Here is a 26,956-nt window from a genome sequence, read left to right on the forward strand (position 1 = left end):
AATGCATGAAAAGATAAACACATATCAACTCTGTACAAAATACCTGGTGAAGCCTTAGTCAGCAATGCCCAGGAGGCAGTCATAGCCTGCATCCTATGTGCCCTTCTTCCAAGTTCTGACACTGCTGATAAAACAGAATGTAAGACTGTCCTCTACTTGGCAATACTTGATCAATATCCATGCCATTCATTACATAAGGTAGGGGATTCTGATGAAAACCCAGACTCCGGTGAAGAAGTCTAACAGCAATTTAAAGTGTGGAATGATCATCTACTTGTATCCTCATCAGCTGTGGAAATTATGGTGTCCTTGAACTCTGGCAAAGTCTAATGGTTTTTATTGCTATATACTCGGAGATGACCCTTAGAACACTAGAAAATAGTAGAACTTAAGTACAATGCAAAGCTGCAATCGAATGAGTGCCATACTTTTTCACAGGGGATGTAGCTCAGTGGTAGAGCGCATGCTTTGCATGTATGAGGCCCCGGGTTCAATCCCCGGCATCTCCATGTTTTGCAAAATGTAGATTCTTTCTTAACTCTATGTAACCTCTCCAGATCAACAAATGCATTAAAAAAAACTCTAGAGAAATTGGAAAAGTTTCAATCAAACTATGAAAAATTATTGACCAGTCTATAAAATGTGATGTTGCTCAGTGGTAGATTATATTCCCCAGAATCTGTGTTTCCTCATTGAAATAAAAGTTATCATATGATACCTACAGTATCCTTGAAATCTATACAGCAAGGTATAATTGTTATCTTTGCTCCGTGCTCTGAGTTTAACCTTAGAACAGTGGAAGTAGTAGAACTTGAGTACTATGCAGAACAGCAATCGCTCGGTATCAAAACACACCAACTCAGAGGGGATGTAGCTCAGTGGTAGAGCGCATGCTTTGCATGTATGAGGCCCCGGGTTCAATCCCCGGCATCTCCATGTTTTGCAAAATATAGATTCTTACTTATCTGTTTGTAACCTCTTCAGAAGAGCCCAAGACCAACAAATGCATGAATGCACTCTACAGTAATGGGCAAGAATTAACACCATTTATAAAAAATAATTGATCATTCTATTAAATGTGATGTAGCTCAGTGGTAGATTATATTCTGTGGATACTGTGTTTCCTTATTTAACCAGCAGTTACCATATCATACCTACTGACATTCTCCAAACACTGATGTCAAGTATATGGTAATTATGAAACAGAGTTTTAATTTCACTGGGAAATGTACTATAAAAGCAGTAGTTTCATAAAAGAACAAATCACACGATACAGCAAAACTAATTGATTAAGAAGGACAGACATCTTTAAACACATTGTGAACCTATGGAGGATGGATTTGGGCTTGAATGTCAAGTAATTAGTGATCAATCAATGCATGAAAAGATAAACACATATCAACTCTGCACAAAATACCTGGTGAAGCCTTAGTCAGCAATGCCCAGGAGGCAGTCATAGCCTGCATCCTATGTGCCCTTCTTCCAAGTTCTGACACTGCTGATAAAACAGAATGTAAGACTGTCCTCTACTTGGCAATACTTGATCAATATCCATGCCATTCATTACATAAGGTAGGGGATTCTGATGAAAACCCAGACTCCGGTGAAGAAGTCTAACAGCAATTTAAAGTGTGGAATGATCATCTACTTGCATCCTCATCAGCTGTGGAAATTATGGTGTCCTTGAACTCTGGCAAAGTCTAATGGTTTTTATTGCTATATACTCGGAGATGACCCTTAGAACACTAGAAAATAGTAGAACTTAAGTACAATGCAAAGCTGCAATCGAATGAGTACCACACTTTTTCACAGGGGATGTAGCTCAGTGGTAGAGCGCATGCTTTGCATGTATGAGGCCCCGGGTTCAATCCCCGGCATCTCCATGTTTTGCAAAATGTAGATTCTTTCTTAACTCTGTGTAACCTCTCCAGATCAACAAATGCATTAAAAAAAACTCTAGAGAAATTGGAAAAGTTTCAATCAAACTATGAAAAATTATTGACCAGTCTATAAAATGTGATGTTGCTCAGTGGTAGATTATATTCCCCAGAATCTGTGTTTCCTCATTGAAATAAAAGTTATCATATGATACCTACAGTATCCTTGAAATCTATACAGCAAGGTATAATTGTTATCTTTGCTCCGTGCTCTGAGTTTAACCTTAGAACAGTGGAAGTAGTAGAACTTGAGTACTATGCAGAACAGCAATCGCTCGGTATCAAAACATACCAAGTCAGAGGGGATGTAGCTCAGTGGTAGAGCGCATGCTTTGCATGTATGAGGCCCTGGGTTCAATCCCCGGCATCTCCATGTTTTGCAAAATATAGATTCTTATTTATCTGTATGTAACCTCTTCAGAAGAGCCCTAGACCAACAAATGCATGAATGCACTCTACAGTAATGGGCAAGAATTAACACCAATTATAAAAAATAATTGATCATTCTATTAAATGTGATGTAGCTCAGTGGTAGATTATATTCTGTGGATACTGTGTTTCCTTATTTAACCAGCAGTTACCATATCATACCTACTGACATTCTCCAAACACTGATGTCAAGTATGTGGTAATTATGAAACAGAGTTTTAATTTCACTGGGAAATGTACTATAAAAGCAGTAGTTTCATAAAAGAACAAATCACACGATACAGCAAAACTAATTGATTAAGAAGGACAGACATCTTTAAACACATTGTGAACCTATGGAGGATGGATTTGGGCTTGAATGTCAAGTAATTAGTGATCAATCAATGCATGAAAAGATAAACACATATCAACTCTGTACAAAATACCTGGTGAAGCCTTAGTCAGCAATGCCCAGGAGGCAGTCATAGCCTGCATCCTATGTGCCCTTCTTCCAAGTTCTGACACTGCTGATAAAACAGAATGTAAGACTGTCCTCTACTTGGCAATACTTGATCAATATCCATGCCATTCATTACATAAGGTAGGGGATTCTGATGAAAACCCAGACTCCGGTGAAGAAGTCTAACAGCAATTTAAAGTGTGGAATGATCATCTACTTGTATCCTCATCAGCTGTGGAAATTATGGTGTCCTTGAACTCTGGCAAAGTCTAATGGTTTTTATTGCTATATACTCGGAGATGACCCTTAGAACACTAGAAAATAGTAGAACTTAAGTACAATGCAAAGCTGCAATCGAATGAGTGCCATACTTTTTTACAGGGGATGTAGCTCAGTGGTAGAGCGCATGCTTTGCATGTATGAGGCCCCGGGTTCAATCCCCGGCATCTCCATGTTTTGCAAAATGTAGATTCTTTCTTAACTCTATGTAACCTCTCCAGATCAACAAATGCATTAAAAAAAACTCTAGAGAAATTGGAAAAGTTTCAATCAAACTATGAAAAATTATTGACCAGTCTATAAAATGTGATGTTGCTCAGTGGTAGATTATATTCCCCAGAATCTGTGTTTCCTCATTGAAATAAAAGTTATCATATGATACCTACAGTATCCTTGAAATCTATACAGCAAGGTATAATTGTTATCTTTGCTCCGTGCTCTGAGTTTAACCTTAGAACAGTGGAAGTAGTAGAACTTGAGTACTATGCAGAACAGCAATCGCTCGGTATCAAAACACACCAACTCAGAGGGGATGTAGCTCAGTGGTAGAGCGCATGCTTTGCATATATGAGGCCCTGGGTTCAATCCCCGGCATCTCCATGTTTTGCAAAATATAGATTCTTACTTATCTGTATGTAACCTCTTCAGAAGAGCCCTAGACCAACAAATGCATGAATGCACTCTACAGTAATGGGCAAGAATTAACACCAATTATAAAAAATAATTGATCATTCTATTAAATGTGATGTAGCTCAGTGGTAGATTATATTCTGTGGATACTGTGTTTCCTTATTTAACCAGCAGTTACCATATCATACCTACTGACATTCTCCAAACACTGTTGTCAAGTATATGGTAATTATGAAACAGAGTTTTAATTTCACTGGGAAATGTACTATAAAAGCAGTAGTTTCATAAAAGAACAAATCACACGATACAGCAAAACTAATTGATTAAGAAGGACAGACATCTTTAAACACATTGTGAACCTATGGAGGATGGATTTGGGCTTGAATGTCAAGTAATTAGTGATCAATCAATGCATGAAAAGATAAACACATATCAACTCTGTACAAAATACTTGGTGAAGCCTTAGTCAGCAATGCCCAGGAGACAGTCATAGCCTGCATCCTATGTGCCCTTCTTCCAAGTTCTGACACTGCTGATAAAACAGAATGTAAGACTGTCCTCTACTTGGCAATACTTGATCAATATCCATGCCATTCATTACATAAGGTAGGGGATTCTGATGAAAACCCAGACTCCGGTGAAGAAGTCTAACAGCAATTTAAAGTGTGGAATGATCATCTACTTGCATCCTCATCAGCTGTGGAAATTATGGTGTCCTTGAACTCTGGCAAAGTCTAATGGTTTTTATTGCTTTATACTCGGAGATGACCCTTAGAACACTAGAAAATAGTAGAACTTAAGTACAATGCAAAGCTGCAATCGAATGAGTGCCATACTTTTTCACAGGGGATGTAGCTCAGTGGTAGAGCGCATGCTTTGCATGTATGAGGCCCCGGGTTCAATCCCCGGCATCTCCATGTTTTGCAAAATGTAGATTCTTTCTTAACTCTATCTAACCTCTCCAGATCAACAAATGCATTAAAAAAAACTCTAGAGAAATTGGAAAAGTTTCAATCAAACTATGAAAAATTATTGACCAGTCTATAAAATGTGATGTTGCTCAGTGGTAGATTATATTCCCCAGAATCTGTGTTTCCTCATTGAAATAAAAGTTATCATATGATACCTACAGTATCCTTGAAATCTATACAGCAAGGTATAATTGTTATCTTTGCTCCGTGCTCTGAGTTTAACCTTAGAACAGTGGAAGTAGTAGAACTTGAGTACTATGCAGAACAGCAATCGCTCGGTATCAAAACACACCAACTCAGAGGGGATGTAGCTCAGTGGTAGAGCGCATGCTCTGCATGTATGAGGCCCTGGGTTCAATCCCCGGCATCTCCATGTTTTGCAAAATATAGATTCTTACTTATCTGTATGTAACCTCTTCAGAAGAGCCCTAGACCAACAAATGCATGAATGCACTCTACAGTAATGGGCAAGAATTAACACCAATTATAAAAAATAATTGATCATTCTATTAAATGTGATGTAGCTCAGTGGTAGATTATATTCTGTGGATACTGTGTTTCCTTATTTAACCAGCAGTTACCATATCATACCTACTGACATTCTCCAAACACTGATGTCAAGTATATGGTAATTATGAAACAGAGTTTTAATTTCACTGGGAAATGTACTATAAAAGCAGTAGTTTCATAAAAGAACAAATCACACGATACAGCAAAACTAATTGATTAAGAAGGACAGACATCTTTAAACACATTGTGAACCTATGGAGGATGGATTTGGGCTTGAATGTCAAGTAATTAGTGATCAATCAATGCATGAAAAGATAAACACATATCAACTCTGCACAAAATACCTGGTGAAGCCTTAGTCAGCAATGCCCAGGAGGCAGTCATAGCCTGCATCCTATGTGCCCTTCTTCCAAGTTCTGACACTGCTGATAAAACAGAATGTAAGACTGTCCTCTACTTGGCAATACTTGATCAATATCCATGCCATTCATTACATAAGGTAGGGGATTCTGATGAAAACCCAGACTCCGGTGAAGAAGTCTAACAGCAATTTAAAGTGTGGAATGATCATCTACTTGCATCCTCATCAGCTGTGGAAATTATGGTGTCCTTGAACTCTGGCAAAGTCTAATGGTTTTTATTGCTATATACTCGGAGATGACCCTTAGAACACTAGAAAATAGTAGAACTTAAGTACAATGCAAAGCTGCAATCGAATGAGTGCCACACTTTTTCACAGGGGATGTAGCTCAGTGGTAGAGCGCATGCTTTGCATGTATGAGGCCCCGGGTTCAATCCCCGGCATCTCCATGTTTTGCAAAATGTAGATTCTTTCTTAACTCTGTGTAACCTCTCCAGATCAACAAATGCATTAAAAAAAACTCTAGAGAAATTGGAAAAGTTTCAATCAAACTATGAAAAATTATTGACCAGTCTATAAAATGTGATGTTGCTCAGTGGTAGATTATATTCCCCAGAATCTGTGTTTCCTCATTGAAATAAAAGTTATCATATGATACCTACAGTATCCTTGAAATCTATACAGCAAGGTATAATTGTTATCTTTGCTCCGTGCTCTGAGTTTAACCTTAGAACAGTGGAAGTAGTAGAACTTGAGTACTATGCAGAACAGCAATCGCTCGGTATCAAAACATACCAAGTCAGAGGGGATGTAGCTCAGTGGTAGAGCGCATGCTTTGCATGTATGAGGCCCTGGGTTCAATCCCCGGCATCTCCATGTTTTGCAAAATATAGATTCTTATTTATCTGTATGTAACCTCTTCAGAAGAGCCCTAGACCAACAAATGCATGAATGCACTCTACAGTAATGGGCAAGAATTAACACCAATTATAAAAAATAATTGATCATTCTATTAAATGTGATGTAGCTCAGTGGTAGATTATATTCTGTGGATACTGTGTTTCCTTATTTAACCAGCAGTTACCATATCATACCTACTGACATTCTCCAAACACTGATGTCAAGTATGTGGTAATTATGAAACAGAGTTTTAATTTCACTGGGAAATGTACTATAAAAGCAGTAGTTTCATAAAAGAACAAATCACACGATACAGCAAAACTAATTGATTAAGAAGGACAGACATCTTTAAACACATTGTGAACCTATGGAGGATGGATTTGGGCTTGAATGTCAAGTAATTAGTGATCAATCAATGCATGAAAAGATAAACACATATCAACTCTGTACAAAATACCTGGTGAAGCCTTAGTCAGCAATGCCCAGGAGGCAGTCATAGCCTGCATCCTATGTGCCCTTCTTCCAAGTTCTGACACTGCTGATAAAACAGAATGTAAGACTGTCCTCTACTTGGCAATACTTGATCAATATCCATGCCATTCATTACATAAGGTAGGGGATTCTGATGAAAACCCAGACTCCGGTGAAGAAGTCTAACAGCAATTTAAAGTGTGGAATGATCATCTACTTGTATCCTCATCAGCTGTGGAAATTATGGTGTCCTTGAACTCTGGCAAAGTCTAATGGTTTTTATTGCTATATACTCGGAGATGACCCTTAGAACACTAGAAAATAGTAGAACTTAAGTACAATGCAAAGCTGCAATCGAATGAGTGCCATACTTTTTTACAGGGGATGTAGCTCAGTGGTAGAGCGCATGCTTTGCATGTATGAGGCCCCGGGTTCAATCCCCGGCATCTCCATGTTTTGCAAAATGTAGATTCTTTCTTAACTCTATGTAACCTCTCCAGATCAACAAATGCATTAAAAAAAACTCTAGAGAAATTGGAAAAGTTTCAATCAAACTATGAAAAATTATTGACCAGTCTATAAAATGTGATGTTGCTCAGTGGTAGATTATATTCCCCAGAATCTGTGTTTCCTCATTGAAATAAAAGTTATCATATGATACCTACAGTATCCTTGAAATCTATACAGCAAGGTATAATTGTTATCTTTGCTCCGTGCTCTGAGTTTAACCTTAGAACAGTGGAAGTAGTAGAACTTGAGTACTATGCAGAACAGCAATCGCTCGGTATCAAAACACACCAACTCAGAGGGGATGTAGCTCAGTGGTAGAGCGCATGCTTTGCATGTATGAGGCCCTGGGTTCAATCCCCGGCATCTCCATGTTTTGCAAAATATAGATTCTTACTTATCTGTATGTAACCTCTTCAGAAGAGCCCTAGACCAACAAATGCATGAATGCACTCTACAGTAATGGGCAAGAATTAACACCAATTATAAAAAATAATTGATCATTCTATTAAATGTGATGTAGCTCAGTGGTAGATTATATTCTGTGGATACTGTGTTTCCTTATTTAACCAGCAGTTACCATATCATACCTACTGACATTCTCCAAACACTGTTGTCAAGTATATGGTAATTATGAAACAGAGTTTTAATTTCACTGGGAAATGTACTATAAAAGCAGTAGTTTCATAAAAGAACAAATCACACGATACAGCAAAACTAATTGATTAAGAAGGACAGACATCTTTAAACACATTGTGAACCTATGGAGGATGGATTTGGGCTTGAATGTCAAGTAATTAGTGATCAATCAATGCATGAAAAGATAAACACATATCAACTCTGTACAAAATACTTGGTGAAGCCTTAGTCAGCAATGCCCAGGAGACAGTCATAGCCTGCATCCTATGTGCCCTTCTTCCAAGTTCTGACACTGCTGATAAAACAGAATGTAAGACTGTCCTCTACTTGGCAATACTTGATCAATATCCATGCCATTCATTACATAAGGTAGGGGATTCTGATGAAAACCCAGACTCCGGTGAAGAAGTCTAACAGCAATTTAAAGTGTGGAATGATCATCTACTTGCATCCTCATCAGCTGTGGAAATTATGGTGTCCTTGAACTCTGGCAAAGTCTAATGGTTTTTATTGCTTTATACTCGGAGATGACCCTTAGAACACTAGAAAATAGTAGAACTTAAGTACAATGCAAAGCTGCAATCGAATGAGTGCCATACTTTTTCACAGGGGATGTAGCTCAGTGGTAGAGCGCATGCTTTGCATGTATGAGGCCCCGGGTTCAATCCCCGGCATCTCCATGTTTTGCAAAATGTAGATTCTTTCTTAACTCTATCTAACCTCTCCAGATCAACAAATGCATTAAAAAAAACTCTAGAGAAATTGGAAAAGTTTCAATCAAACTATGAAAAATTATTGACCAGTCTATAAAATGTGATGTTGCTCAGTGGTAGATTATATTCCCCAGAATCTGTGTTTCCTCATTGAAATAAAAGTTATCATATGATACCTACAGTATCCTTGAAATCTATACAGCAAGGTATAATTGTTATCTTTGCTCCGTGCTCTGAGTTTAACCTTAGAACAGTGGAAGTAGTAGAACTTGAGTACTATGCAGAACAGCAATCGCTCGGTATCAAAACACACCAACTCAGAGGGGATGTAGCTCAGTGGTAGAGCGCATGCTCTGCATGTATGAGGCCCTGGGTTCAATCCCCGGCATCTCCATGTTTTGCAAAATATAGATTCTTACTTATCTGTATGTAACCTCTTCAGAAGAGCCCTAGACCAACAAATGCATGAATGCACTCTACAGTAATGGGCAAGAATTAACACCAATTATAAAAAATAATTGATCATTCTATTAAATGTGATGTAGCTCAGTGGTAGATTATATTCTGTGGATACTGTGTTTCCTTATTTAACCAGCAGTTACCATATCATACCTACTGACATTCTCCAAACACTGTTGTCAAGTATATGGTAATTATGAAACAGAGTTTTAATTTCACTGGGAAATGTACTATAAAAGCAGTAGTTTCATAAAAGAACAAATCACACGATACAGCAAAACTAATTGATTAAGAAGGACAGACATCTTTAAACACATTGTGAACCTATGGAGGATGGATTTGGGCTTGAATGTCAAGTAATTAGTGATCAATCAATGCATGAAAAGATAAACACATATCAACTCTGTACAAAATACTTGGTGAAGCCTTAGTCAGCAATGCCCAGGAGACAGTCATAGCCTGCATCCTATGTGCCCTTCTTCCAAGTTCTGACACTGCTGATAAAACAGAATGTAAGACTGTCCTCTACTTGGCAATACTTGATCAATATCCATGCCATTCATTACATAAGGTAGGGGATTCTGATGAAAACCCAGACTCCGGTGAAGAAGTCTAACAGCAATTTAAAGTGTGGAATGATCATCTACTTGCATCCTCATCAGCTGTGGAAATTATGGTGTCCTTGAACTCTGGCAAAGTCTAATGGTTTTTATTGCTTTATACTCGGAGATGACCCTTAGAACACTAGAAAATAGTAGAACTTAAGTACAATGCAAAGCTGCAATCGAATGAGTACCACACTTTTTCACAAGGGATGTAGCTCAGTGGTAGAGCGCATGCTTCGCATGTATGAGGCCCTGGGTTCAATCCCCAGCATCTCCATGTTTTGCAAAATGTAGATTTTTTCTTAACTCTATGTAACCTCTCCAGATCAACAAATGCATTAAAAAAACTCTAGAGAAATTGGAAAAGTTTCAATCAAACTATGAAAAATTATTGACCAGTCTATAAAATGTGATGTTGCTCAGTGGTAGATTATATTCCCCAGAATCTGTGTTTCCTCATTGAAATAAAAGTTATCATATGATACCTACAGTATCCTTGAAATCTATACAGCAAGGTATAATTGTTATCTTTGCTCCGTGCTCTGAGTTTAACCTTAGAACAGTGGAAGTAGTAGAACTTGAGTACTATGCAGAACAGCAATCGCTCGGTTTCAAAACACGCCAACTCAGAGGGGATGTAGCTCAGTGGTAGAGCGCATGCTTTGCATGTATGAGGCCCTGGGTTCAATCCCCAGCATCTCCATGTTTTGCAAAATATAGATTCTTACTTATCTGTATGTAACCTCTTCAGAAGAGCCCAAGACCAACAAATGCATGAATGCACTCTACAGTAATGGGCAAGAATTAACACCAATTATAAAAAATAATTGATCATTCTATTAAATGTGATGTAGCTCAGTGGTCGATTATATTCTGTGGATACTGTGTTTCCTTATTTAACCAGCAGTTACCATATCATACCTACTGACATTCTTCAAACACTGATGTCAAGTATATGGTAATTATGAAACAGAGTTTTAATTTCACTGGGAAATGTACTATAAAAGCAGTAGTTTCATAAAATAACAAATCACACGATACAGCAAAACTAATTGATTAAGAAGGACAGACATCTTTAAACACTTTGTGAACCTATGGAGGATGGATTTGGGCTTGAATGTCATGTAATTAGTGATCAATCAATGCATGAAAAGATAAACACATATCAACTCTGTACAAAATACCTGGTGAAGCCTTAGTCAGCAATGCCAAGGAAGCAGTCATAGCCTGCATACTATGTGCCCTTCTTTCAAGTTCTGACACTGCTGATAAAACAGAATGTAAGACTGTCCTCTACTTGGCAATACTTGATCAATATCCATGCCATTCATTACATAAGGTAGGGGATTCTGATGAAAACCCAGACTCCGGTGAAGAAGTCTAACAGCAATTTAAAGTGTGGAATGATCATCTACTTGCATCCTCATCAGCTGTGGAAATTATGGTGTCCTTGAACTCTGGCAAAGTCTAATGGTTTTTATTGCTATATACTCGGAGATGACCCTTAGAACACTAGAAAATAGTAGAACTTAAGTACAATGCAAAGCTGCAATCGAATGAGTGCCATACTTTTTCACAGGGGATGTAGCTCAGTGGTAGAGCGCATGCTTTGCATGTATGAGGCCCCGGGTTCAATCCCCGGCATCTCCATGTTTTGCAAAATGTAGATTCTTTCTTAACTCTATGTAACCTCTCCATATCAACAAATGCATTAAAAAAAAACTCTAGAGAAATTGGAAAATTTCAATCAAACTATGAAAAATTATTGACCAGTCTATAAAATGTGATGTTGCTCAGTGGTAGATTATATTCCCCAGAATCTGTGTTTCCTCATTGAAATAAAAGTTATCATATGATACCTACAGTATCCTTGAAATCTATACAGCAAGGTATAATTGTTATCTTTGCTCCGTGCTCTGAGTTTAACCTTAGAACAGTGGAAGTAGTAGAACTTGAGTACTATGCAGAACAGCAATCGCTCGGTTTCAAAACACGCCAACTCAGAGGGGATGTAGCTCAGTGGTAGAGCGCATGCTTTGCATGTATGAGGCCCCGGGTTCAATCCCCGGCATCTCCATGTTTTGCAAAATATAGATTCTTACTTATCTGTATGTAACCTCTTCAGAAGAGCCCAAGACCAACAAATGCATGAATGCACTCTACAGTAATGGGCAAGAATTAACACCAATTATAAAAAATAATTGATCATTCTATTAAATGTGATGTAGCTCAGTGGTAGATTATATTCTGTGGATACTGTGTTTCCTTATTTAACCAGCAGTTATCATATCATACCTACTGACATTCTCCAAACACTGATGTCAAGTATATGGTAATTATGAAACAGAGTTTTAATTTCACTGGGAAATGTACTATAAAAGCAGTAGTTTCATAAAAGAACAAATCACACGATACAGCAAAACTAATTGATTAAGAAGGACAGACATCTTTAAACACATTGTGAACCTATGGAGGATGGATTTGGGCTTGAATGTCAAGTAATTAGTGATCAATCAATGCATGAAAAGATAAACACATATCAACTCTGTACAAAATACCTGGTGAAGCCTTAGTCAGCAATGCCAAGGAGGCAGTCATAGCCTGCATACTATGTGCCCTTCTTCCAAGTTCTGACACTGCTGATAAAACAGAATGTAAGACTGTCCTCTACTTGGCAATACTTGATCAATATCCATGCCATTCATTACATAAGGTAGGGGATTCTGATGATAACCCAGACTCCGGTGAAGAAGTCTAACAGCAATTTAAAGTGTGGAATGATCATCTACTTGCATCTTCATCAGATGTGGAAATTATGGTGTCCTTGAACTCTGGCAAAGTGTAATGGTTTTTATTGCTTTATACTCGGAGATGACCCTTAGAACACTAGAAAATAGTAGAACTTAAGTACAATGCATAGCTGCAATCAAATGAGTGCCACACTTTTTCACAGGGGATGTAGCTCAGTGGTAGAGCGCATGCTTTGCATGTATGAGGCCCAGGATTCAATCCCCGGCATTTCCATGTTTTGCAAAATGTAGATTCTTTCTTAACTCTATGTAACCTCTCCAGATCAACAAATGCATTAAAAAAAAACTCTAGAGAAATTGGAAAAGTTTCAATCAAACTATGAAAAATTATTGACCAGTCTATAAAATGTGATGTTGCTCAGTGGTAGATTATATTCCCCAGAATCTGTGTTTCCTCATTGAAATAAAAGTTATCATATGATACCTACAGTATCCTTGAAATCTATACAGCAAGGTATAATTGTTATCTTTGCTCCGTGCTCTGAGTTTAACCTTAGAACAGTGGAAGTAGTAGAACTTGAGTACTATGCAGAACAGCAATCGCTCGGTATCAAAACACACCAAGTCAGAGGGGATGTAGCTCAGTGGTAGAGCACATGCTTTGCATGTATGAGGCCCTGGGTTCAATCCCCGGCATCTCCATGTTTTGCAAAATATAGATTCTTACTTATCTGTATGTAACCTCTTCAGAAGAGCCCAAGACCAACAAATGCATGAATGCACTCTACAGTAATGGGCAAGAATTACCACCAATTATAAAAAATAATTGATCATTCTATTAAATGTGATGTAGCTCAGTGGTAGATTATATTCTGTGGATACTGTGTTTCCTTATTTAACCAGCAGTTACCATATCATACCTACTGACATTCTCCAAACACTGATGTCAAGTATATGGTAATTATGAAACAGAGTTTTAATTTCACTGGGAAATGTACTATAAAAGCAGTAGTTTCATAAAAGAACAAATCACACGATACAGCAAAACTAATTGATTAAGAAGGACATACATCTTTAAACACATTGTGAACCTATGGAGGATGGATTTGGGCTTGAATGTCAAGTAATTAGTGATCAATCAATGCATGAAAAGATAAACACATATCAACTCTGTACAAAATACCTGGTGAAGCCTTAGTCAGCAATGCCCAGGAGGCAGTCATAGCCTGCATCCTATGTGCCCTTCTTCCAAGTTCTGACACTGCTGATAAAACAGAATGTAAGACTGTCCTCTACTTGGCAATACTTGATCAATATCCATGCCATTCATTACATAAGGTAGGGGATTCTGATGAAAACCCAGACTCCGGTGAAGAAGTCTAACAGCAATTTAAAGTGTGGAATGATCATCTACTTGCATCTTCATCAGCTATGGAAATTATGGTGTCCTTGAACTCTGGCAAAGTGTAATGGTTTTTATTGCTTTATACTCGGAGATGACCCTTAGAACACTAGAAAATAGTAGAACTTAAGTACAATGCATAGCTGCAATCAAATGAGTGCCACACTTTTTCAAAGGGGATGTAGCTCAGTGGTAGAGCGCATGCTTTGCATGTATGAGGCCCCGGGTTCAATCCCCGGCATCTCCATGTTTTGCAAAATATAGATTCTTACTTATCTGTATGTAACCTCTTCAGAAGAGCCCAAGACCAACAAATGCATGAATGCACTCTACAGTAATGGGCAAGAATTAACACCAATTATAAAAAATAATTGATCATTCTATTAAATGTGATGTAGCTCAGTGGTAGATTATATTCTGTGGATACTGTGTTTCCTTATTTAACCAGCAGTTACCATATCATACCTACTGACATTCTCCAAACACTGATGTCAAGTATATGGTAATTATGAAACAGAGTTTTAATTTCACTGGGAAATGTACTATAAAAGCAGTAGTTTCATAAAAGAACAAATCACACGATACAGCAAAACTAATTGATTAAGAAGGACATACATCTTTAAACACATTGTGAACCTATGGAGGATGGATTTGGGCTTGAATGTCAAGTAATTAGTGATCAATCAATGCATGAAAAGATAAACACATATCAACTCTGTACAAAATACCTGGTGAAGCCTTAGTCAGCAATGCCAAGGAGGCAGTCATAGCCTGCATACTATGTGCCCTTCTTCCAAGTTCTGACACTGCTGATAAAACAGAATGTAAGACTGTCCTCTACTTGGCAATACTTGATCAATATCCATGCCATTCATTACATAAGGTAGGGGATTCTGATGATAACCCAGACTCCGGTGAAGAAGTCTAACAGCAATTTAAAGTGTGGAATGATCATCTACTTGCATCTTCATCAGATGTGGAAATTATGGTGTCCTTGAACTCTGGCAAAGTGTAATGGTTTTTATTGCTTTATACTCGGAGATGACCCTTAGAACACTAGAAAATAGTAGAACTTAAGTACAATGCATAGCTGCAATCAAATGAGTGCCACACTTTTTCACAGGGGATGTAGCTCAGTGGTAGAGCGCATGCTGTGCATGTATGAGGCCCCGGGTTCAATCCCCGGCATCTCCATGTTTTGCAAAATGTAGATTCTTTCTTAACTCTATGTAACCTCTCCAGATCAACAAATGCATTAAAAAAAACTCTAGAGAAATTGGAAAAGTTTCAATCAAGCAATGAAAAATTATTGACCAGTCTATAAAATGTGATGTTGCTCAGTGGAAAATTATATTCCCCAGAATCTGTGTTTCCTCATTGAAATAAAAGTTATCATATGATACCTACAGTATCCTTGAAATCTATACAGCAAGGTATAATTGTTATCTTTGCTCTGTGCTCTGAGTTTAACCTTAGAACAGTGGAAGTAGTAGAACTTGAGTACTATGCAGAACAGCAATCGCTCGGTATCAAAACACACCAACTCAGAAGGGATGTAGCTCAGTGGTAGAGCGCATGCTTTGCATGTATGAGGCCCCGGGTTCAATCCCCGGCATCTCCATGTTTTGAAAAATATAGATTCTTACTTATGTGTATGTAACCTCTTCAGAAGAGCCCAAGACCAACAAATGCATTAATGCACTCTACAGTAATGGGCAAGAATTAACACCAATTATAAAAAATAATTGATCATTCTATTAAATGTGATGTAGCTCAGTGGTAGATTATATTCTGTGGATACTGTGTTTCCTTATTTAACCAGCAGTTACCATATCATACCTACTGACATTCTCCAAACACTGATGTCAAGTATATGGTAATTATGAAACAGAGTTTTAATTTCACTGGGAAATGTACTATAAAAGCAGTAGTTTCATAAAAGAACAAATCACACGATACAGCAAAACTAATTGATTAAGAAGGACAGACATCTTTAAACACATTGTGAACCTATGGAGGATGGATTTGGGCTTGAGTGTCAAGTAATTAGTGATCAATCAATGCATGAAAAGATAAACACATATCAACTCTGTACAAAATACCTGGTGAAGCCTTAGTCAGCAATGCCCAGGAGGCAGTCATAGCCTGCATCCTATGTGCCCTTCTTCCAAGTTCTGACACTGCTGATAAAACAGAATGTAAGACTGTCCTCTACTTGGCAATACTTGATCAATATCCATGCCATTCATTACATAAGGTAGGGGATTCTGATGATAACCCAGACTCCGGTGAAGAAGTCTAACAGCAATTTAAAGTGTGGAATGATCATCTACTTGCATCCTCATCAGCTGTGGAAATTATGGTGTCCTTGAACTCTGGCAAAGTCTAATGGTTTTTATTGCTATATACTCGGAGATGACCCTTAGAACACTAGAAAATAGTAGAACTTAAGTACAATGCAAAGCTGCAATCGAATGAGTGCCATACTTTTTCACAGGGGATGTAGCTCAGTGGTAGAGCGCATGCTTTGCATGTATGAGGCCCAGGATTCAATCCCCGGCATTTCCATGTTTTGCAAAATGTAGATTCTTTCTTAACTCTATGTAACCTCTCCAGATCAACAAATGCATTAAAAAAAACTCTAGAGAAATTGGAAAAGTTTCAATCAAACTATGAAAAATTATTGACCAGTCTATAAAATGTGATGTTGCTCAGTGGTAGATTATATTCCCCAGAATCTGTGTTTCCTCATTGAAATAAAAGTTATCATATGATACCTACAGTATCCTTGAAATCTATACAGCAAGGTATAATTGTTATCTTTGCTCCGTGCTCTGAGTTTAACCTTAGAACAGTGGAAGTAGTAGAACTTGAGTACTATGCAGAACAGCAATCGCTCGGTATCAAAACACACCAAGTCAGAGGGGATGTAGCTCAGTGGTAGAGCACATGCTTTGCATGTATGAGGCCCTGGGTTCAATCCCCGGCATCTCCATGTTTTGCAAAATATAGATTCTTACTTATCTGTATGTAACCTCTTCAGAAGAGCCCAAGACCAACAAATGCATGAATGCACTCTACAGTAATGGGCAAGAATTACCACCAATTATAAAAAATAATTGATCATTCTATTAAATGTGATGTAGCTCAGTGGTAGATTATATTCTGTGGATACTGTGTTTCCTTATTTAACCAGCAGTTACCATATCATACCTACTGACATTCTCCAAACACTGATGTCAAGTATATGGTAATTATGAAACAGAGTTTTAATTTCACAGGGAAATGTACTATAAAAGCAGTAGTTTCATAAAAGAACAAATCACACGATACAGCAAAACTAATTGATTAAGAAGGACATACATCTTTAAACACATTGTGAACCTATGGAGGATGGATTTGGGCTTGAATGTCAAGTAATTAGTGATCAATCAATGCATGAAAAGATAAACACATATCAACTCTGTACAAAATACCTGGTGAAGCCTTAGTCAGCAATGCCCAGGAGGCAGTCATAGCCTGCATCCTATGTGCCCTTCTTCCAAGTTCTGACACTGCTGATAAAACAGAATGTAAGACTGTCCTCTACTTGGCAATACTTGATCAATATCCATGCCATTCATTACATAAGGTAGGGGATTCTGATGATAACCCAGACTCCGGTGAAGAAGTCTAACAGCAATTTAAAGTGTGGAATGATCATCTACTTGCATCCTCATCAGCTGTGGAAATTATGGTGTCCTTGAACTCTGGCAAAGTCTAATGGTTTTTATTGCTATATACTCGGAGATGACCCTTAGAACACTAGAAAATAGTAGAACTTAAGTACAATGCAAAGCTGCAATCGAATGAGTGCCATACTTTTTCACAGGGGATGTAGCTCAGTGGTAGAGCGCATGCTTTGCATGTATGAGGCCCAGGATTCAATCCCCGGCATTTCCATGTTTTGCAAAATGTAGATTCTTTCTTAACTCTATGTAACCTCTCCAGATCAACAAATGCATTAAAAAAAACTCTAGAGAAATTGGAAAAGTTTCAATCAAACTATGAAAAATTATTGACCAGTCTATAAAATGTGATGTTGCTCAGTGGTAGATTATATTCCCCAGAATCTGTGTTTCCTCATTGAAATAAAAGTTATCATATGATACCTACAGTATCCTTGAAATCTATACAGCAAGGTATAATTGTTATCTTTGCTCCGTGCTCTGAGTTTAACCTTAGAACAGTGGAAGTAGTAGAACTTGAGTACTATGCAGAACAGCAATCGCTCGGTATCAAAACACACCAAGTCAGAGGGGATGTAGCTCAGTGGTAGAGCACATGCTTTGCATGTATGAGGCCCTGGGTTCAATCCCCGGCATCTCCATGTTTTGCAAAATATAGATTCTTACTTATCTGTATGTAACCTCTTCAGAAGAGCCCAAGACCAACAAATGCATGAATGCACTCTACAGTAATGGGCAAGAATTACCACCAATTATAAAAAATAATTGATCATTCTATTAAATGTGATGTAGCTCAGTGGTAGATTATATTCTGTGGATACTGTGTTTCCTTATTTAACCAGCAGTTACCATATCATACCTACTGACATTCTCCAAACACTGATGTCAAGTATATGGTAATTATGAAACAGAGTTTTAATTTCACAGGGAAATGTACTATAAAAGCAGTAGTTTCATAAAAGAACAAATCACACGATACAGCAAAACTAATTGATTAAGAAGGACAGACATCTTTAAACACATTGTGAACCTATGGAGGATGGATTTGGGCTTGAATGTCAAGTAATTAGTGATCAATCAATGCATGAAAAGATAAACACATATCAACTCTGTACAAAATACCTGGTGAAGCCTTAGTCAGCAATGCCCAGGAGGCAGTCATAGCCTGCATCCTATGTGCCCTTCTTCCAAGTTCTGACACTGCTGATAAAACAGAATGTAAGACTGTCCTCTACTTGGCAATACTTGATCAATATCCATGCCATTCATTACATAAGGTAGGGGATTCTGATGAAAACCCAGACTCCGGTGAAGAAGTCTAACAGCAATTTAAAGTGTGGAATGATCATCTACTTGCATCTTCATCAGCTATGGAAATTATGGTGTCCTTGAACTCTGGCAAAGTGTAATGGTTTTTATTGCTTTATACTCGGAGATGACCCTTAGAACACTAGAAAATAGTAGAACTTAAGTACAATGCATAGCTGCAATCAAATGAGTGCCACACTTTTTCAAAGGGGATGTAGCTCAGTGGTAGAGCGCATGCTTTGCATGTATGAGGCCCCGGGTTCAATCCCCGGCATCTCCATGTTTTGCAAAATATAGATTCTTACTTATCTGTATGTAACCTCTTCAGAAGAGCCCAAGACCAACAAATGCATGAATGCACTCTACAGTAATGGGCAAGAATTAACACCAATTATAAAAAATAATTGATCATTCTATTAAATGTGATGTAGCTCAGTGGTAGATTATATTCTGTGGATACTGTGTTTCCTTATTTAACCAGCAGTTACCATATCATACCTACTGACATTCTCCAAACACTGATGTCAAGTATATGGTAATTATGAAACAGAGTTTTAATTTCACTGGGAAATGTACTATAAAAGCAGTAGTTTCATAAAAGAACAAATCACACGATACAGCAAAACTAATTGATTAAGAAGGACAGACATCTTTAAACACATTGTGAACCTATGGAGGATGGATTTGGGCTTGAATGTCAAGTAATTAGTGATCAATCAATGCATGAAAAGATAAACACATATCAACTCTGTACAAAATACCTGGTGAAGCCTTAGTCAGCAATGCCAAGGAGGCAGTCATAGCCTGCATACTATGTGCCCTTCTTCCAAGTTCTGACACTGCTGATAAAACAGAATGTAAGACTGTCCTCTACTTGGCAATACTTGATCAATATCCATGCCATTCATTACATAAGGTAGGGGATTCTGATGATAACCCAGACTCCGGTGAAGAAGTCTAACAGCAATTTAAAGTGTGGAATGATCATCTACTTGCATCTTCATCAGATGTGGAAATTATGGTGTCCTTGAACTCTGGCAAAGTGTAATGGTTTTTATTGCTTTATACTCGGAGATGACCCTTAGAACACTAGAAAATAGTAGAACTTAAGTACAATGCATAGCTGCAATCAAATGAGTGCCACACTTTTTCACAGGGGATGTAGCTCAGTGGTAGAGCGCATGCTGTGCATGTATGAGGCCCCGGGTTCAATCCCCGGCATCTCCATGTTTTGCAAAATGTAGATTCTTTCTTAACTCTATGTAACCTCTCCAGATCAACAAATGCATTAAAAAAAACTCTAGAGAAATTGGAAAAGTTTCAATCAAGCAATGAAAAATTATTGACCAGTCTATAAAATGTGATGTTGCTCAGTGGAAAATTATATTCCCCAGAATCTGTGTTTCCTCATTGAAATAAAAGTTATCATATGATACCTACAGTATCCTTGAAATCTATACAGCAAGGTATAATTGTTATCTTTGCTCTGTGCTCTGAGTTTAACCTTAGAACAGTGGAAGTAGTAGAACTTGAGTACTATGCAGAACAGCAATCGCTCGGTATCAAAACACACCAACTCAGAGGGGATGTAGCTCAGTGGTAGAGCGCATGCTTTGCATGTATGAGGCCACGGGTTCAATCCCCGGCATCTCCATGTTTTGAAAAATATAGATTCTTACTTATGTGTATGTAACCTCTTCAGAAGAGCCCAAGACCAACAAATGCATTAATGCACTCTACAGTAATGGGCAAGAATTAACACCAATTATAAAAAATAATTGATCATTCTATTAAATGTGATGTAGCTCAGTGGTAGATTATATTCTGTGGATACTGTGTTTCCTTATTTAACCAGCAGTTACCATATCATACCTACTGACATTCTCCAAACACTGATGTCAAGTATATGGTAATTATGAAACAGAGTTTTAATTTCACTGGGAAATGTACTATAAAAGCAGTAGTTTCATAAAAGAACAAATCACACGATACAGCAAAACTAATTGATTAAGAAGGACAGACATCTTTAAACACATTGTGAACCTATGGAGGATGGATTTGGGCTTGAGTGTCAAGTAATTAGTGATCAATCAATGCATGAAAAGATAAACACATATCAACTCTGTACAAAATACCTGGTGAAGCCTTAGTCAGCAATGCCCAGGAGGTAGTCATAGCCTGCATCCTATGTGCCCTTCTTCCAAGTTCTGACACTGCTGATAAAACAGAATGTAAGACTGTCCTCTACTTGGCAATACTTGATCAATATCCATGCCATTCATTACATAAGGTAGGGGATTCTGATGATAACCCAGACCCCGGTGAAGAAGTCTAACAGCAATTTAAAGTGTGGAATGATCATCTACTTGCATCCTCATCAGCTGTGGAAATTATGGTGTCCTTGAACTCTGGCAAAGTCTAATGGTTTTTATTGCTATATACTCGGAGATGACCCTTAGAACACTAGAAAATAGTAGAACTTAAGTACAATGCAAAGCTGCAATCGAATGAGTGCCATACTTTTTCACAGGGGATGTAGCTCAGTGGTAGAGCGCATGCTTTGCATGTATGAGGCCCAGGATTCAATCCCCGGCATTTCCATGTTTTGCAAAATGTAGATTCTTTCTTAACTCTATGTAACCTCTCCAGATCAACAAATGCATTAAAAAAAACTCTAGAGAAATTGGAAAAGTTTCAATCAAACTATGAAAAATTATTGACCAGTCTATAAAATGTGATGTTGCTCAGTGGTAGATTATATTCCCCAGAATCTGTGTTTCCTCATTGAAATAAAAGTTATCATATGATACCTACAGTATCCTTGAAATCTATACAGCAAGGTATAATTGTTATCTTTGCTCCGTGCTCTGAGTTTAACCTTAGAACAGTGGAAGTAGTAGAACTTGAGTACTATGCAGAACAGCAATCGCTCGGTATCAAAACACACCAAGTCAGAGGGGATGTAGCTCAGTGGTAGAGCACATGCTTTGCATGTATGAGGCCCTGGGTTCAATCCCCGGCATCTCCATGTTTTGCAAAATATAGATTCTTACTTATCTGTATGTAACCTCTTCAGAAGAGCCCAAGACCAACAAATGCATGAATGCACTCTACAGTAATGAGCAAGAATTACCACCAATTATAAAAAATAATTGATCATTCTATTAAATGTGATGTAGCTCAGTGGTAGATTATATTCTGTGGATACTGTGTTTCCTTATTTAACCAGCAGTTACCATATCATACCTACTGACATTCTCCAAACACTGATGTCAAGTATATGGTAATTATGAAACAGAGTTTTAATTTCACTGGGAAATGTACTATAAAAGCAGTAGTTTCATAAAAGAACAAATCACACGATACAGCAAAACTAATTGATTAAGAAGGACATACATCTTTAAACACATTGTGAACCTATGGAGGATGGATTTGGGCTTGAATGTCAAGTAATTAGTGATCAATCAATGCATGAAAAGATAAACACATATCAACTCTGTACAAAATACCTGGTGAAGCCTTAGTCAGCAATGCCCAGGAGGCAGTCATAGCCTGCATCCTATGTGCCCTTCTTCCAAGTTCTGACACTGCTGATAAAACAGAATGTAAGACTGTCCTCTACTTGGCAATACTTGATCAATATCCATGCCATTCATTACATAAGGTAGGGGATTCTGATGAAAACCCAGACTCCGGTGAAGAAGTCTAACAGCAATTTAAAGTGTGGAATGATCATCTACTTGCATCTTCATCAGCTATGGAAATTATGGTGTCCTTGAACTCTGGCAAAGTGTAATGGTTTTTATTGCTTTATACTCGGAGATGACCCTTAGAACACTAGAAAATAGTAGAACTTAAGTACAATGCATAGCTGCAATCAAATGAGTGCCACACTTTTTCAAAGGGGATGTAGGTCAGTGGTAGAGCGCATGCTTTGCATGTATGAGGCCCCGGGTTCAATCCCCGGCATCTCCATGTTTTGCAAAATATAGATTCTTACTTATCTGTATGTAACCTCTTCAGAAGAGCCCAAGACCAACAAATGCATGAATGCACTCTACAGTAATGGGCAAGAATTAACACCAATTATAAAAAATAATTGATCATTCTATTAAATGTGATGTAGCTCAGTGGTAGATTATATTCTGTGGATACTGTGTTTCCTTATTTAACCAGCAGTTACCATATCATACCTACTGACATTCTCCAAACACTGATGTCAAGTATATGGTAATTATGAAACAGAGTTTTAATTTCACTGGGAAATGTACTATAAAAGCAGTAGTTTCATAAAAGAACAAATCACACGATACAGCAAAACTAATTGATTAAGAAGGACAGACATCTTTAAACACATTGTGAACCTATGGAGGATGGATTTGGGCTTGAATGTCAAGTAATTAGTGATCAATCAATGCATGAAAAGATAAACACATATCAACTCTGTACAAAATACCTGGTGAAGCCTTAGTCAGCAATGCCAAGGAGGCAGTCATAGCCTGCATACTATGTGCCCTTCTTCCAAGTTCTGACACTGCTGATAAAACAGAATGTAAGACTGTCCTCTACTTGGCAATACTTGATCAATATCCATGCCATTCATTACATAAGGTAGGGGATTCTGATGATAACCCAGACTCCGGTGAAGAAGTCTAACAGCAATTTAAAGTGTGGAATGATCATCTACTTGCATCTTCATCAGATGTGGAAATTATGGTGTCCTTGAACTCTGGCAAAGTGTAATGGTTTTTATTGCTTTATACTCGGAGATGACCCTTAGAACACTAGAAAATAGTAGAACTTAAGTACAATGCATAGCTGCAATCAAATGAGTGCCACACTTTTTCACAGGGGATGTAGCTCAGTGGTAGAGCGCATGCTGTGCATGTATGAGGCCCCGGGGTTCAATACCCGGCATCTCCATGTTTTGCAAAATGTAGATTCTTTCTTAACTCTATGTAACCTCTCCAGATCAACAAATGCATTAAAAAAAACTCTAGAGAAATTGGAAAAGTTTCAATCAAACTATGAAAAATTATTGACCAGTCTATAAAATGTGATGTTGCTCAGTGGTAGATTATATTCCCCAGAATCTGTGTTTCCTCATTGAAATAAAAGTTATCATATGATACCTACAGTATCCTTGAAATCTATACAGCAAGGTATAATTGTTATCTTTGCTCCATGCTCTGAGTTTAACCTTAGAACAGTGGAAGTAGTAGAACTTGAGTACTATGCAGAACAGCAATCGCTCGGTATCAACACACACCAAGTCAGAGGGGATGTAGCTCAGTGGTAGAGCACATGCTTTGCATGTATGAGGCCCCGGGTTCAATCCCCGGCATCTCCATGTTTTGCAAAATATAGATTCTTACTTATCTGTATGTAACCTCTTCAGAAGAGCCCAAGACCAACAAATGCATGAATGCACTCTACAGTAATGGGCAAGAATTACCACCAATTATAAAAAATAATTGATCATTCTATTAAATGTGATGTAGCTCAGTGGTAGATTATATTCTGTGGATACTGTGTTTCCTTATTTAACCAGCAGTTACCATATCATACCTACTGACATTCTCCAAACACTGATGTCAAGTATATGGTAATTATGAAACAGAGTTTTAATTTCACTGGGAAATGTACTATAAAAGCAGTAGTTTCATAAAAGAACAAATCACACGATACAGCAAAACTAATTGATTAAGAAGGACATACATCTTTAAACACATTGTGAACCTATGGAGGATGGATTTGGGCTTGAATGTCAAGTAATTAGTGATCAATCAATGCATGAAAAGATAAACACATATCAACTCTGTACAAAATACCTGGTGAAGCCTTAGTCAGCAATGCCCAGGAGGCAGTCATAGCCTGCATCCTATGTGCCCTTCTTCCAAGTTCTGACACTGCTGATAAAACAGAATGTAAGACTGTCCTCTACTTGGCAATACTTGATCAATATCCATGCCATTCATTACATAAGGTAGGGGATTCTGATGAAAACCCAGACTCCGGTGAAGAAGTCTAACAGCAATTTAAAGTGTGGAATGATCATCTACTTGCATCTTCATCAGCTGTGGAAATTATGGTGTCCTTGAACTCTGGCAAAGTGTAATGGTTTTTATTGCTTTATACTCGGAGATGACCCTTAGAACACTAGAAAATAGTAGAACTTAAGTACAATGCATAGCTGCAATCAAATGAGTGCCACACTTTTTCACAGGGGATGTAGCTCAGTGGTAGAGCGCATGCTTTGCATGTATGAGGCCCCGGGTTCAATCCCCGGCATCTCCATGTTTTGCAAAATATAGATTCTTACTTATCTGTATGTAACCTCTTCAGAAGAGCCCAAGACCAACAAATGCATGAATGCACTCTACAGTAATGGGCAAGAATAAACACCAATTATAAAAAATAATTGATCATTCTATTAAATGTGATGTAGCTCAGTGGTAGATTATATTCTGTGGATACTGTGTTTCCTTATTTAACCAGCAGTTACCATATCATACCTACTGACATTCTCCAAACACTGATGTCAAGTATATGGTAATTATGATACAGAGTTTTAATTTCACTGGGAAATGTACTATAAAAGCAGTAGTTTCATAAAAGAACAAATCACACGATACAGCAAAACTAATTGATTAAGAAGGACAGACATCTTTAAACACATTGTGAACCTATGGAGGATGGATTTGGGCTTGAATGTCAAGTAATTAGTGATCAATCAATGCATGAAAAGATAAACACATATCAACTCTGTACAAAATACCTGGTGAAGCCTTAGTCAGCAATGCCCAGGAGGCAGTCATAGCCTGCATACTATGTGCCCTTCTTCCAAGTTCTGACACTGCTGATAAAACAGAATGTAAGACTGTCCTCTACTTGGCAATACTTGATCAATATCCATGCCATTCATTACATAAGGTAGGGGATTCTGATGAAAACCCAGACTCCGGTGAAGAAGTCTAACAGCAATTTAAAGTGTGGAATGATCATCTACTTGCATCTTCATCAGCTGTGGAAATTATGGTGTCCTTGAACTCTGGCAAAGTGTAATGGTTTTTATTGCTTTATACTCGGAGATGACCCTTAGAACACTAGAAAATAGTAGAACTTAAGTACAATGCATAGCTGCAATCAAATGAGTGCCACACTTTTTCACAGGGGATGTAGCTCAGTGGTAGAGCGCATGCTGTGCATGTATGAGGCCCCGGGTTCAATCCCCGGCATCTCCATGTTTTGCAAAATGTAGATTCTTTCTTAACTCTATGTAACCTCTCCAGATCAACAAATGCATTAAAAAAAACTCTAGAGAAATTGGAAAAGTTTCAATCAAACTATGAAAAATTATTGACCAGTCTATAAAATGTGATGTTGCTCAGTGGAAAATTATATTCCCCAGAATCTGTGTTTCCTCATTGAAATAAAAGTTATCATATGATACCTACAGTATCCTTGAAATCTATACAGCAAGGTATAATTGTTATCTTTGCTCTGTGCTCTGAGTTTAACCTTAGAACAGTGGAAGTAGTAGAACTTGAGTACTATGCAGAACAGCAATCGCTCGGTATCAAAACACACCAACTCAGAGGGGATGTAGCTCAGTGGTAGAGCGCATGCTTTGCATGTATGAGGCTCCGGGTTCAATCCCAGGCATCTCCATGTTTTGAAAAATATAGATTCTTACTTATGTGTATGTAACCTCTTCAGAAGAGCCCAAGACCAACAAATGCATTAATGCACTCTACAGTAATGGGCAAGAATTAACACCAATTATAAAAAATAATTGATCATTCTATTAAATGTGATGTAGCTCAGTGGTAGATTATATTCTGTGGATACTGTGTTTCCTTATTTAACCAGCAGTTACCATATCATACCTACTGACATTCTCCAAACACTGATGTCA

The 26,956-nt window shown here is 37.8% G+C and overlaps 38 non-coding genes across 38 annotated transcripts; all 38 read left to right on the plus strand.

The window, feature by feature from the left end:
• The first annotated feature begins 437 nt into the window (after nt 1–437).
• On the plus strand, nt 438–509 carry TRNAA-UGC (transfer RNA alanine (anticodon UGC)). The gene has a single exon. It is a non-coding gene; the product is annotated as a tRNA-Ala (tRNA).
• Nucleotides 510–864: 355 nt separating this feature from the next.
• TRNAA-UGC (transfer RNA alanine (anticodon UGC)) lies at nt 865–936 on the plus strand. The gene has a single exon. It is a non-coding gene; the product is annotated as a tRNA-Ala (tRNA).
• Nucleotides 937–1,811: 875 nt separating this feature from the next.
• TRNAA-UGC (transfer RNA alanine (anticodon UGC)) lies at nt 1,812–1,883 on the plus strand. Its single transcript has one exon. It is a non-coding gene; the product is annotated as a tRNA-Ala (tRNA).
• A 355-nt stretch (nt 1,884–2,238) lies between these two features.
• TRNAA-UGC (transfer RNA alanine (anticodon UGC)) lies at nt 2,239–2,310 on the plus strand. The gene has a single exon. It is a non-coding gene; the product is annotated as a tRNA-Ala (tRNA).
• An 875-nt stretch (nt 2,311–3,185) lies between these two features.
• On the plus strand, nt 3,186–3,257 carry TRNAA-UGC (transfer RNA alanine (anticodon UGC)). Its single transcript has one exon. It is a non-coding gene; the product is annotated as a tRNA-Ala (tRNA).
• Nucleotides 3,258–3,612: 355 nt separating this feature from the next.
• Nucleotides 3,613–3,684, plus strand: TRNAA-UGC (transfer RNA alanine (anticodon UGC)). The gene has a single exon. It is a non-coding gene; the product is annotated as a tRNA-Ala (tRNA).
• An 875-nt stretch (nt 3,685–4,559) lies between these two features.
• TRNAA-UGC (transfer RNA alanine (anticodon UGC)) lies at nt 4,560–4,631 on the plus strand. The gene has a single exon. It is a non-coding gene; the product is annotated as a tRNA-Ala (tRNA).
• A 355-nt stretch (nt 4,632–4,986) lies between these two features.
• TRNAA-UGC (transfer RNA alanine (anticodon UGC)) lies at nt 4,987–5,058 on the plus strand. Its single transcript has one exon. It is a non-coding gene; the product is annotated as a tRNA-Ala (tRNA).
• An 875-nt stretch (nt 5,059–5,933) lies between these two features.
• On the plus strand, nt 5,934–6,005 carry TRNAA-UGC (transfer RNA alanine (anticodon UGC)). The gene has a single exon. It is a non-coding gene; the product is annotated as a tRNA-Ala (tRNA).
• Nucleotides 6,006–6,360: 355 nt separating this feature from the next.
• TRNAA-UGC (transfer RNA alanine (anticodon UGC)) lies at nt 6,361–6,432 on the plus strand. Its single transcript has one exon. It is a non-coding gene; the product is annotated as a tRNA-Ala (tRNA).
• Nucleotides 6,433–7,307: 875 nt separating this feature from the next.
• TRNAA-UGC (transfer RNA alanine (anticodon UGC)) lies at nt 7,308–7,379 on the plus strand. Its single transcript has one exon. It is a non-coding gene; the product is annotated as a tRNA-Ala (tRNA).
• A 355-nt stretch (nt 7,380–7,734) lies between these two features.
• Nucleotides 7,735–7,806, plus strand: TRNAA-UGC (transfer RNA alanine (anticodon UGC)). The gene has a single exon. It is a non-coding gene; the product is annotated as a tRNA-Ala (tRNA).
• Nucleotides 7,807–8,681: 875 nt separating this feature from the next.
• TRNAA-UGC (transfer RNA alanine (anticodon UGC)) lies at nt 8,682–8,753 on the plus strand. Its single transcript has one exon. It is a non-coding gene; the product is annotated as a tRNA-Ala (tRNA).
• Nucleotides 8,754–9,108: 355 nt separating this feature from the next.
• On the plus strand, nt 9,109–9,180 carry TRNAA-UGC (transfer RNA alanine (anticodon UGC)). The gene has a single exon. It is a non-coding gene; the product is annotated as a tRNA-Ala (tRNA).
• An 875-nt stretch (nt 9,181–10,055) lies between these two features.
• Nucleotides 10,056–10,127, plus strand: TRNAA-CGC (transfer RNA alanine (anticodon CGC)). Its single transcript has one exon. It is a non-coding gene; the product is annotated as a tRNA-Ala (tRNA).
• Nucleotides 10,128–10,481: 354 nt separating this feature from the next.
• On the plus strand, nt 10,482–10,553 carry TRNAA-UGC (transfer RNA alanine (anticodon UGC)). Its single transcript has one exon. It is a non-coding gene; the product is annotated as a tRNA-Ala (tRNA).
• An 875-nt stretch (nt 10,554–11,428) lies between these two features.
• TRNAA-UGC (transfer RNA alanine (anticodon UGC)) lies at nt 11,429–11,500 on the plus strand. The gene has a single exon. It is a non-coding gene; the product is annotated as a tRNA-Ala (tRNA).
• A 355-nt stretch (nt 11,501–11,855) lies between these two features.
• TRNAA-UGC (transfer RNA alanine (anticodon UGC)) lies at nt 11,856–11,927 on the plus strand. The gene has a single exon. It is a non-coding gene; the product is annotated as a tRNA-Ala (tRNA).
• An 875-nt stretch (nt 11,928–12,802) lies between these two features.
• TRNAA-UGC (transfer RNA alanine (anticodon UGC)) lies at nt 12,803–12,874 on the plus strand. The gene has a single exon. It is a non-coding gene; the product is annotated as a tRNA-Ala (tRNA).
• Nucleotides 12,875–13,230: 356 nt separating this feature from the next.
• On the plus strand, nt 13,231–13,302 carry TRNAA-UGC (transfer RNA alanine (anticodon UGC)). Its single transcript has one exon. It is a non-coding gene; the product is annotated as a tRNA-Ala (tRNA).
• An 875-nt stretch (nt 13,303–14,177) lies between these two features.
• Nucleotides 14,178–14,249, plus strand: TRNAA-UGC (transfer RNA alanine (anticodon UGC)). The gene has a single exon. It is a non-coding gene; the product is annotated as a tRNA-Ala (tRNA).
• Nucleotides 14,250–15,124: 875 nt separating this feature from the next.
• On the plus strand, nt 15,125–15,196 carry TRNAA-UGC (transfer RNA alanine (anticodon UGC)). The gene has a single exon. It is a non-coding gene; the product is annotated as a tRNA-Ala (tRNA).
• A 355-nt stretch (nt 15,197–15,551) lies between these two features.
• TRNAA-UGC (transfer RNA alanine (anticodon UGC)) lies at nt 15,552–15,623 on the plus strand. The gene has a single exon. It is a non-coding gene; the product is annotated as a tRNA-Ala (tRNA).
• An 875-nt stretch (nt 15,624–16,498) lies between these two features.
• On the plus strand, nt 16,499–16,570 carry TRNAA-UGC (transfer RNA alanine (anticodon UGC)). The gene has a single exon. It is a non-coding gene; the product is annotated as a tRNA-Ala (tRNA).
• Nucleotides 16,571–16,925: 355 nt separating this feature from the next.
• TRNAA-UGC (transfer RNA alanine (anticodon UGC)) lies at nt 16,926–16,997 on the plus strand. Its single transcript has one exon. It is a non-coding gene; the product is annotated as a tRNA-Ala (tRNA).
• Nucleotides 16,998–17,872: 875 nt separating this feature from the next.
• On the plus strand, nt 17,873–17,944 carry TRNAA-UGC (transfer RNA alanine (anticodon UGC)). The gene has a single exon. It is a non-coding gene; the product is annotated as a tRNA-Ala (tRNA).
• A 355-nt stretch (nt 17,945–18,299) lies between these two features.
• Nucleotides 18,300–18,371, plus strand: TRNAA-UGC (transfer RNA alanine (anticodon UGC)). The gene has a single exon. It is a non-coding gene; the product is annotated as a tRNA-Ala (tRNA).
• Nucleotides 18,372–19,246: 875 nt separating this feature from the next.
• TRNAA-UGC (transfer RNA alanine (anticodon UGC)) lies at nt 19,247–19,318 on the plus strand. Its single transcript has one exon. It is a non-coding gene; the product is annotated as a tRNA-Ala (tRNA).
• Nucleotides 19,319–20,193: 875 nt separating this feature from the next.
• Nucleotides 20,194–20,265, plus strand: TRNAA-UGC (transfer RNA alanine (anticodon UGC)). The gene has a single exon. It is a non-coding gene; the product is annotated as a tRNA-Ala (tRNA).
• A 355-nt stretch (nt 20,266–20,620) lies between these two features.
• TRNAA-UGC (transfer RNA alanine (anticodon UGC)) lies at nt 20,621–20,692 on the plus strand. The gene has a single exon. It is a non-coding gene; the product is annotated as a tRNA-Ala (tRNA).
• An 875-nt stretch (nt 20,693–21,567) lies between these two features.
• On the plus strand, nt 21,568–21,639 carry TRNAA-UGC (transfer RNA alanine (anticodon UGC)). Its single transcript has one exon. It is a non-coding gene; the product is annotated as a tRNA-Ala (tRNA).
• A 355-nt stretch (nt 21,640–21,994) lies between these two features.
• Nucleotides 21,995–22,066, plus strand: TRNAA-UGC (transfer RNA alanine (anticodon UGC)). Its single transcript has one exon. It is a non-coding gene; the product is annotated as a tRNA-Ala (tRNA).
• An 875-nt stretch (nt 22,067–22,941) lies between these two features.
• TRNAA-UGC (transfer RNA alanine (anticodon UGC)) lies at nt 22,942–23,013 on the plus strand. The gene has a single exon. It is a non-coding gene; the product is annotated as a tRNA-Ala (tRNA).
• Nucleotides 23,014–23,888: 875 nt separating this feature from the next.
• Nucleotides 23,889–23,961, plus strand: TRNAA-UGC (transfer RNA alanine (anticodon UGC)). The gene has a single exon. It is a non-coding gene; the product is annotated as a tRNA-Ala (tRNA).
• A 355-nt stretch (nt 23,962–24,316) lies between these two features.
• TRNAA-UGC (transfer RNA alanine (anticodon UGC)) lies at nt 24,317–24,388 on the plus strand. Its single transcript has one exon. It is a non-coding gene; the product is annotated as a tRNA-Ala (tRNA).
• Nucleotides 24,389–25,263: 875 nt separating this feature from the next.
• Nucleotides 25,264–25,335, plus strand: TRNAA-UGC (transfer RNA alanine (anticodon UGC)). The gene has a single exon. It is a non-coding gene; the product is annotated as a tRNA-Ala (tRNA).
• Nucleotides 25,336–26,210: 875 nt separating this feature from the next.
• On the plus strand, nt 26,211–26,282 carry TRNAA-UGC (transfer RNA alanine (anticodon UGC)). Its single transcript has one exon. It is a non-coding gene; the product is annotated as a tRNA-Ala (tRNA).
• Nucleotides 26,283–26,637: 355 nt separating this feature from the next.
• On the plus strand, nt 26,638–26,709 carry TRNAA-UGC (transfer RNA alanine (anticodon UGC)). The gene has a single exon. It is a non-coding gene; the product is annotated as a tRNA-Ala (tRNA).
• The last annotated feature ends 247 nt before the right edge of the window (nt 26,710–26,956 follow it).

The sequence above is a fragment of the Pseudophryne corroboree genome, chromosome 4 (assembly GCF_028390025.1).
Source record: "Pseudophryne corroboree isolate aPseCor3 chromosome 4, aPseCor3.hap2, whole genome shotgun sequence".
In the NCBI taxonomy this organism is placed as follows: Eukaryota; Metazoa; Chordata; class Amphibia; order Anura; family Myobatrachidae; genus Pseudophryne; species Pseudophryne corroboree.